The following is a 10,471-nucleotide window of genomic DNA, read 5'->3' as shown; positions in this document are numbered from 1 at the left end:
GAGTGTTGCCGTCTTTCACTAACAATACATACGAAAATACATTACAATGTATCTGTAATTATACTTCTACTATGGAGTGTTGATGTCTTTCACTGACAATACATACGAAAATACATCACAATGTGTCTATAATTATACTTCTACTATGGAGTGTTGCTGTCTTTCACTGACAATACATACGAAAATACACTACAATGTTTCTATAATTATGCTTCTACTATGGAGTGTTGCCGTCTTTCACTAACAATACATACGAAAATACATTACAATGTATCTGTAATTATACTTCTACTATGGAGTGTTGATGTCTTTCACTGACAATACATACAAAAATACATCACAATGTGTCTATAATTATGCTTCTACTATGGAGTGTTGCCGTCTTTCACTAACAATACATACGAAAATACATTACAATGTATCTGTAATTATACTTCTACTATGGAGTGTTGATGTCTTTCACTGACAATACATACAAAAATACATCACAATGTGTCTACAATTATACTTCTACTATGGAGTGTTGCTGTCTTTCACTGACAATACATACGAAAATACATTACAATGTATCCGTAATTATACTTCTACTATGGAGTGTTGCTGCCTTTCACTAACAATACATACGAAAATACATTACAATGTGTCTATAATTATACTTCTACTATGGAGTGTTGCTGTCTTTCACTGACAATACATACGAAAATACATTACAATGTATCTGTAATTATACTTCTACTATGGAGTGTTGATGTCTTTCACTGACAATACATACAAAAATACATCACAATGTATCTATAATTATACTTCTACTATGGAGTGTTGCTGTCTTTCACTGACAATACATACGAAAATACACTACAATGTTTCTATAATTATGCTTCTACTATGGAGTGTTGCTGCCTTTCACTAACGATACATACGAAAATATATTACAATGTATCTATAATTATACTTCTACTATGGAGTGTTGCTGTCTTTCACTGACAATACATACGAAAATACATTACAATGTATCTGTAATTATACTTCTACTATGGAGTGTTGCTGTCTTTCACTGACAATACATACAAAAATATATTACAATGTATCTATAATTATACTTCTACTATGGAGTGTTGCTGTCTTTCACTGACAATACATACGAAAATATATTACAATGTATCTATAATTATACTTCTACTATGGAGTGTTGCTGTCTTTCACTGACAATACATACGAAAATACATTACAATGTATCTATAATTATACTTCTATGGAGTGCTGCCGTCTTTCGCTGACAATACATACGCAAATACATGACAATGTATCTATAATTATACTTCTACTATGGAGTGTTGCTGTCTTTCCCTGACAATACATACGAAAATACATTACAATGTATCTATAATTATACTTCTACTATGGAGTGTTGCTGTCTTTCCCTGACAATACATACGCAAATACATGACAATGTATCTATAATTATACTTCTACTATGGAGTGTTGCCGTCTTTCACTGACAATACATACGAAAATACATCACAATGTATCTATAATTATACTTCTACTATGGAGTGTTGCTGTCTTTCACTGACAATACATACTAAAATACAATGTATCTATACTTCTACTATGGAGTGTTGCTGTCTTTCACTGACAATACATACGAAAATACACTACAATGTTTATATAATTATGCTTCTACTATGGAGTGTTGCCGTCTTTCACTGACAATACATACGACAATACAATGTATCTATAATTATACTTCTACTATGGAGTTGCTGTCTTTCACTGACAATACTTACGAAAATACATTACAATGTATCTATAATTATACTTCTACTATGGAGTGTTGCTGCCTTTCACTAACGATACATACGAAAATACATTACAATGTATCTGTAATTATACTTCTACTATGGAGTGTTGCCGTCTTTCACTGAACAATACATACGAAAATACATTACAATGTATCTATAATTATACTTCTATGGAGTGTTGCTGTGATTCACTGACAATACATACGAAAATACATTACAATGTATCTGTAATTATACTTCTACTATGGAATGTCGATGTCTTTCACTGACAATACATACAAAAATACATCACAATGTGTCTATAATTATACTTCTACTATGGAGTGCTGCTGTCTTTCACTGACAATACATACGAAAATACATTACAATGTATCTATAAGTATACTTCTACCATGGAGTGTTGCTGTCTTTCACTGACAATACATACGAAAATACAATGTATCTGTACTTCTACTATGGAGTGTTGCTGTCTTTCACTGACAATACATACGAAAATACAATGTATCTGTACTTCTACTATGGAGTGCTGCTGTCTTTCACTGACAATACATACGAAAATACATTACAATGTATCTATAAGTATACTTCTACCATGGAGTGTTGCTGTCTTTCACTGACAATACATACGAAAATATATTACAATGTATCTATAATTATACTTCTACTATGGAGTGTTGCTGTCTTTCACTGACAATACATACGAAAATACATTACAATGTATCTATAATTATACTTCTATGGAGTGCTGCCGTCTTTCGCTGACAATACATACGCAAATACATGACAATGTATCTATAATTATACTTCTACTATGGAGTGTTGCTGTCTTTCCCTGACAATACATACGAAAATACATTACAATGTATCTATAATTATACTTCTACTATGGAGTGTTGCTGTCTTTCCCTGACAAAACATACGCAAATACATGACAATGTATCTATAATTATACTTCTACTATGGAGTGTTGCCGTCTTTCACTGACAATACATACGAAAATACATCACAATGTATCTATAATTATACTTCTACTATGGAGTGTTGCTGTCTTTCACTGACAATACATACTAAAATACAATGTATCTATACTTCTACTATGGAGTGTTGCTGTCTTTCACTGACAATACATACGAAAATACACTACAATGTTTATATAATTATGCTTCTACTATGGAGTGTTGCCGTCTTTCACTGACAATACATACGACAATACAATGTATCTATAATTATACTTCTACTATGGAGTTGCTGTCTTTCACTGACAATACTTACGAAAATACATTACAATGTATCTATAATTATACTTCTACTATGGAGTGTTGCTGCCTTTCACTAACGATACATACGAAAATACATTACAATGTATCTGTAATTATACTTCTACTATGGAGTGTTGATGTCTTTCACTGACAATACATACAAAAATACATCACAATGTGTCTATAATTATACTTCTACTATGGAGTGCTGCTGTCTTTCACTGACAACACATACGAAAATACACTACAATGTTTCTATAATTATGCTTCTACTATGGAGTGTTGCCGTCTTTCACTAACAATACATACGAAAATACATTACAATGTATCTGTAATTATACTTCTACTATGGAGTGTTGATGTCTTTCACTGACAATACATACGAAAATACATCACAATGTGTCTATAATTATACTTCTACTATGGAGTGTTGCTGTCTTTCACTGACAATACATACGAAAATACACTACAATGTTTCTATAATTATGCTTCTACTATGGAGTGTTGCCGTCTTTCACTAACAATACATACGAAAATACATTACAATGTATCTGTAATTATACTTCTACTATGGAGTGTTGATGTCTTTCACTGACAATACATACAAAAATACATCACAATGTGTCTATAATTATGCTTCTACTATGGAGTGTTGCCGTCTTTCACTAACAATACATACGAAAATACATTACAATGTATCTGTAATTATACTTCTACTATGGAGTGTTGATGTCTTTCACTGACAATACATACAAAAATACATCACAATGTGTCTATAATTATACTTCTACTATGGAGTGTTGCTGTCTTTCACTGACAATACATACGAAAATACATTACAATGTATCCGTAATTATACTTCTACTATGGAGTGTTGCTGCCTTTCACTAACAATACATACGAAAATACATTACAATGTGTCTATAATTATACTTCTACTATGGAGTGTTGCTGTCTTTCACTGACAATACATACGAAAATACATTACAATGTATCTGTAATTATACTTCTACTATGGAGTGTTGATGTCTTTCACTGACAATACATACAAAAATACATCACAATGTATCTATAATTATACTTCTACTATGGAGTGTTGCTGTCTTTCACTGACAATACATACGAAAATACACTACAATGTTTCTATAATTATGCTTCTACTATGGAGTGTTGCTGCCTTTCACTAACGATACATACGAAAATATATTACAATGTATCTATAATTATACTTCTACTATGGAGTGTTGCTGTCTTTCACTGACAATACATACGAAAATACATTACAATGTATCTGTAATTATACTTCTACTATGGAGTGTTGCTGTCTTTCACTGACAATACATACAAAAATACATCACAATGTGTCTATAATTATACTTCTACTATGGAGTGCTGCTGTCTTTCACTGACAACACATACGAAAATACACTACAATGTTTCTATAATTATGCTTCTACTATGGAGTGTTGCCGTCTTTCACTAACAATACATACGAAAATACATTACAATGTATCTGTAATTATACTTCTACTATGGAGTGTTGATGTCTTTCACTGACAATACATACGAAAATACATCACAATGTGTCTATAATTATACTTCTACTATGGAGTGTTGCTGTCTTTCACTGACAATACATACGAAAATACACTACAATGTTTCTATAATTATGCTTCTACTATGGAGTGTTGCCGTCTTTCACTAACAATACATACGAAAATACATTACAATGTATCTGTAATTATACTTCTACTATGGAGTGTTGATGTCTTTCACTGACAATACATACAAAAATACATCACAATGTGTCTATAATTATGCTTCTACTATGGAGTGTTGCCGTCTTTCACTAACAATACATACGAAAATACATTACAATGTATCTGTAATTATACTTCTACTATGGAGTGTTGATGTCTTTCACTGACAATACATACAAAAATACATCACAATGTGTCTATAATTATACTTCTACTATGGAGTGTTGCTGTCTTTCACTGACAATACATACGAAAATACATTACAATGTATCCGTAATTATACTTCTACTATGGAGTGTTGCTGCCTTTCACTAACAATACATACGAAAATACATTACAATGTGTCTATAATTATACTTCTACTATGGAGTGTTGCTGTCTTTCACTGACAATACATACGAAAATACATTACAATGTATCTGTAATTATACTTCTACTATGGAGTGTTGCTGTCTTTCACTAACAATACATACGAAAATACATTACAATGTGTCTATAATTATACTTCTACTATGGAGTGTTGCTGTCTTTCACTGACAATACATACGAAAATACATTACAATGTATCTGTAATTATACTTCTACTATGGAGTGTTGATGTCTTTCACTGACAATACATACAAAAATACATCACAATGTATCTATAATTATACTTCTACTATGGAGTGTTGCTGTCTTTCACTGACAATACATACGAAAATACACTACAATGTTTCTATAATTATGCTTCTACTATGGAGTGTTGCTGCCTTTCACTAACGATACATACGAAAATATATTACAATGTATCTATAATTATACTTCTACTATGGAGTGTTGCTGTCTTTCACTGACAATACATACGAAAATACATTACAATGTATCTGTAATTATACTTCTACTATGGAGTGTTGCTGTCTTTCACTGACAATACATACAAAAATATATTACAATGTATCTATAATTATACTTCTACTATGGAGTGTTGCTGTCTTTCACTGACAATACATACGAAAATATATTACAATGTATCTATAATTATACTTCTACTATGGAGTGTTGCTGTCTTTCACTGACAATACATACGAAAATACATTACAATGTATCTATAATTATACTTCTACTATGGAGTGTTGCTGTCTTTCCCTGACAATACATACGCAAATACATGACAATGTATCTATAATTATACTTCTACTATGGAGTGTTGCCGTCTTTCACTGACAATACATACGAAAATACATCACAATGTATCTATAATTATACTTCTACTATGGAGTGTTGCTGTCTTTCACTGACAATACATACTAAAATACAATGTATCTATACTTCTACTATGGAGTGTTGCTGTCTTTCACTGACAATACATACGAAAATACACTACAATGTTTATATAATTATGCTTCTACTATGGAGTGTTGCCGTCTTTCACTGACAATACATACGACAATACAATGTATCTATAATTATAATTCTACTATGGAGTTGCTGTCTTTCACTGACAATACTTACGAAAATACATTACAATGTATCTATAATTATACTTCTACTATGGAGTGTTGCTGCCTTTCACTAACGATACATACGAAAATACATTACAATGTATCTGTAATTATACTTCTACTATGGAGTGTTGCCGTCTTTCACTGAACAATACATACGAAAATACATTACAATGTATCTATAATTATACTTCTATGGAGTGTTGCTGTGATTCACTGACAATACATACAAAAATACATCACAATGTGTCTATAATTATACTTCTACTATGGAGTGCTGCTGTCTTTCACTGACAATACATACGAAAATACATTACAATGTATCTATAAGTATACTTCTACCATGGAGTGTTGCTGTCTTTCACTGACAATACATACGAAAATACAATGTATCTGTACTTCTACTATGGAGTGTTGCTGTCTTTCACTGACAATACATACGAAAATACATTACAATGTATCTGTAATTATACTTCTACTATGGAGTGTTGCTGTCTTTCACTGACAATACATACAAAAATATATTACAATGTATCTATAATTATACTTCTACTATGGAGTGTTGCTGTCTTTCACTGACAATACATACGAAAATATATTACAATGTATCTATAATTATACTTCTACTATGGAGTGTTGCTGTCTTTCACTGACAATACATACGAAAATACATTACAATGTATCTATAATTATACTTCTATGGAGTGCTGCCGTCTTTCGCTGACAATACATACGCAAATACATGACAATGTATCTATAATTATACTTCTACTATGGAGTGTTGCTGTCTTTCCCTGACAATACATACGAAAATACATTACAATGTATCTATAATTATACTTCTACTATGGAGTGTTGCTGTCTTTCCCTGACAATACATACGCAAATACATGACAATGTATCTATAATTATACTTCTACTATGGAGTGTTGCCGTCTTTCACTGACAATACATACGAAAATACATCACAATGTATCTATAATTATACTTCTACTATGGAGTGTTGCTGTCTTTCACTGACAATACATACTAAAATACAATGTATCTATACTTCTACTATGGAGTGTTGCTGTCTTTCACTGACAATACATACGAAAATACACTACAATGTTTATATAATTATGCTTCTACTATGGAGTGTTGCCGTCTTTCACTGACAATACATACGACAATACAATGTATCTATAATTATACTTCTACTATGGAGTTGCTGTCTTTCACTGACAATACTTACGAAAATACATTACAATGTATCTATAATTATACTTCTACTATGGAGTGTTGCTGCCTTTCACTAACGATACATACGAAAATACATTACAATGTATCTGTAATTATACTTCTACTATGGAGTGTTGATGTCTTTCACTGACAATACATACAAAAATACATCACAATGTGTCTATAATTATACTTCTACTATGGAGTGCTGCTGTCTTTCACTGACAACACATACGAAAATACACTACAATGTTTCTATAATTATGCTTCTACTATGGAGTGTTGCCGTCTTTCACTAACAATACATACGAAAATACATTACAATGTATCTGTAATTATACTTCTACTATGGAGTGTTGATGTCTTTCACTGACAATACATACGAAAATACATCACAATGTGTCTATAATTATACTTCTACTATGGAGTGTTGCTGTCTTTCACTGACAATACATACGAAAATACACTACAATGTTTCTATAATTATGCTTCTACTATGGAGTGTTGCCGTCTTTCACTAACAATACATACGAAAATACATTACAATGTATCTGTAATTATACTTCTACTATGGAGTGTTGATGTCTTTCACTGACAATACATACAAAAATACATCACAATGTGTCTATAATTATGCTTCTACTATGGAGTGTTGCCGTCTTTCACTAACAATACATACGAAAATACATTACAATGTATCTGTAATTATACTTCTACTATGGAGTGTTGATGTCTTTCACTGACAATACATACAAAAATACATCACAATGTGTCTACAATTATACTTCTACTATGGAGTGTTGCTGTCTTTCACTGACAATACATACGAAAATACATTACAATGTATCCGTAATTATACTTCTACTATGGAGTGTTGCTGCCTTTCACTAACAATACATACGAAAATACATTACAATGTGTCTATAATTATACTTCTACTATGGAGTGTTGCTGTCTTTCACTGACAATACATACGAAAATACATTACAATGTATCTGTAATTATACTTCTACTATGGAGTGTTGATGTCTTTCACTGACAATACATACAAAAATACATCACAATGTATCTATAATTATACTTCTACTATGGAGTGTTGCTGTCTTTCACTGACAATACATACGAAAATACACTACAATGTTTCTATAATTATGCTTCTACTATGGAGTGTTGCTGCCTTTCACTAACGATACATACGAAAATATATTACAATGTATCTATAATTATACTTCTACTATGGAGTGTTGCTGTCTTTCACTGACAATACATACGAAAATACATTACAATGTATCTGTAATTATACTTCTACTATGGAGTGTTGCTGTCTTTCACTGACAATACATACAAAAATATATTACAATGTATCTATAATTATACTTCTACTATGGAGTGTTGCTGTCTTTCACTGACAATACATACGAAAATATATTACAATGTATCTATAATTATACTTCTACTATGGAGTGTTGCTGTCTTTCACTGACAATACATACGAAAATACATTACAATGTATCTATAATTATACTTCTATGGAGTGCTGCCGTCTTTCGCTGACAATACATACGCAAATACATGACAATGTATCTATAATTATACTTCTACTATGGAGTGTTGCTGTCTTTCCCTGACAATACATACGAAAATACATTACAATGTATCTATAATTATACTTCTACTATGGAGTGTTGCTGTCTTTCCCTGACAATACATACGCAAATACATGACAATGTATCTATAATTATACTTCTACTATGGAGTGTTGCCGTCTTTCACTGACAATACATACGAAAATACATCACAATGTATCTATAATTATACTTCTACTATGGAGTGTTGCTGTCTTTCACTGACAATACATACTAAAATACAATGTATCTATACTTCTACTATGGAGTGTTGCTGTCTTTCACTGACAATACATACGAAAATACACTACAATGTTTATATAATTATGCTTCTACTATGGAGTGTTGCCGTCTTTCACTGACAATACATACGACAATACAATGTATCTATAATTATACTTCTACTATGGAGTTGCTGTCTTTCACTGACAATACTTACGAAAATACATTACAATGTATCTATAATTATACTTCTACTATGGAGTGTTGCTGCCTTTCACTAACGATACATACGAAAATACATTACAATGTATCTGTAATTATACTTCTACTATGGAGTGTTGCCGTCTTTCACTGAACAATACATACGAAAATACATTACAATGTATCTATAATTATACTTCTATGGAGTGTTGCTGTGATTCACTGACAATACATACGAAAATACATTACAATGTATCTGTAATTATACTTCTACTATGGAATGTCGATGTCTTTCACTGACAATACATACAAAAATACATCACAATGTGTCTATAATTATACTTCTACTATGGAGTGCTGCTGTCTTTCACTGACAATACATACGAAAATACATTACAATGTATCTATAAGTATACTTCTACCATGGAGTGTTGCTGTCTTTCACTGACAATACATACGAAAATACAATGTATCTGTACTTCTACTATGGAGTGTTGCTGTCTTTCACTGACAATACATACGAAAATACAATGTATCTGTACTTCTACTATGGAGTGCTGCTGTCTTTCACTGACAATACATACGAAAATACATTACAATGTATCTATAAGTATACTTCTACCATGGAGTGTTGCTGTCTTTCACTGACAATACATACGAAAATACAATGTATCTGTACTTCTACTATGGAGTGTTGCCGTCTTTCACTGATAATACATACGAAAATACATTACAATGTATCTATAATTATACTTCTACTATGGAGTGTTGCTGTCTTTCACTGACAATACATACGAAAATACATTACAATGTATCTGTAATTATACTTCTACTATGGAGTGTTGCTGTCTTTCACTGACAATACATACGAAAATACGTTACAATGTATCTATAATTATA

The sequence above is a fragment of the Saccoglossus kowalevskii genome, chromosome 1 (assembly GCF_978046115.1).
Source record: "Saccoglossus kowalevskii chromosome 1, keSacKowa6.1, whole genome shotgun sequence".
Lineage (NCBI taxonomy): Eukaryota > Metazoa > Hemichordata > Enteropneusta > Harrimaniidae > Saccoglossus > Saccoglossus kowalevskii.
This window is presented reverse-complemented; position numbering follows the sequence as displayed.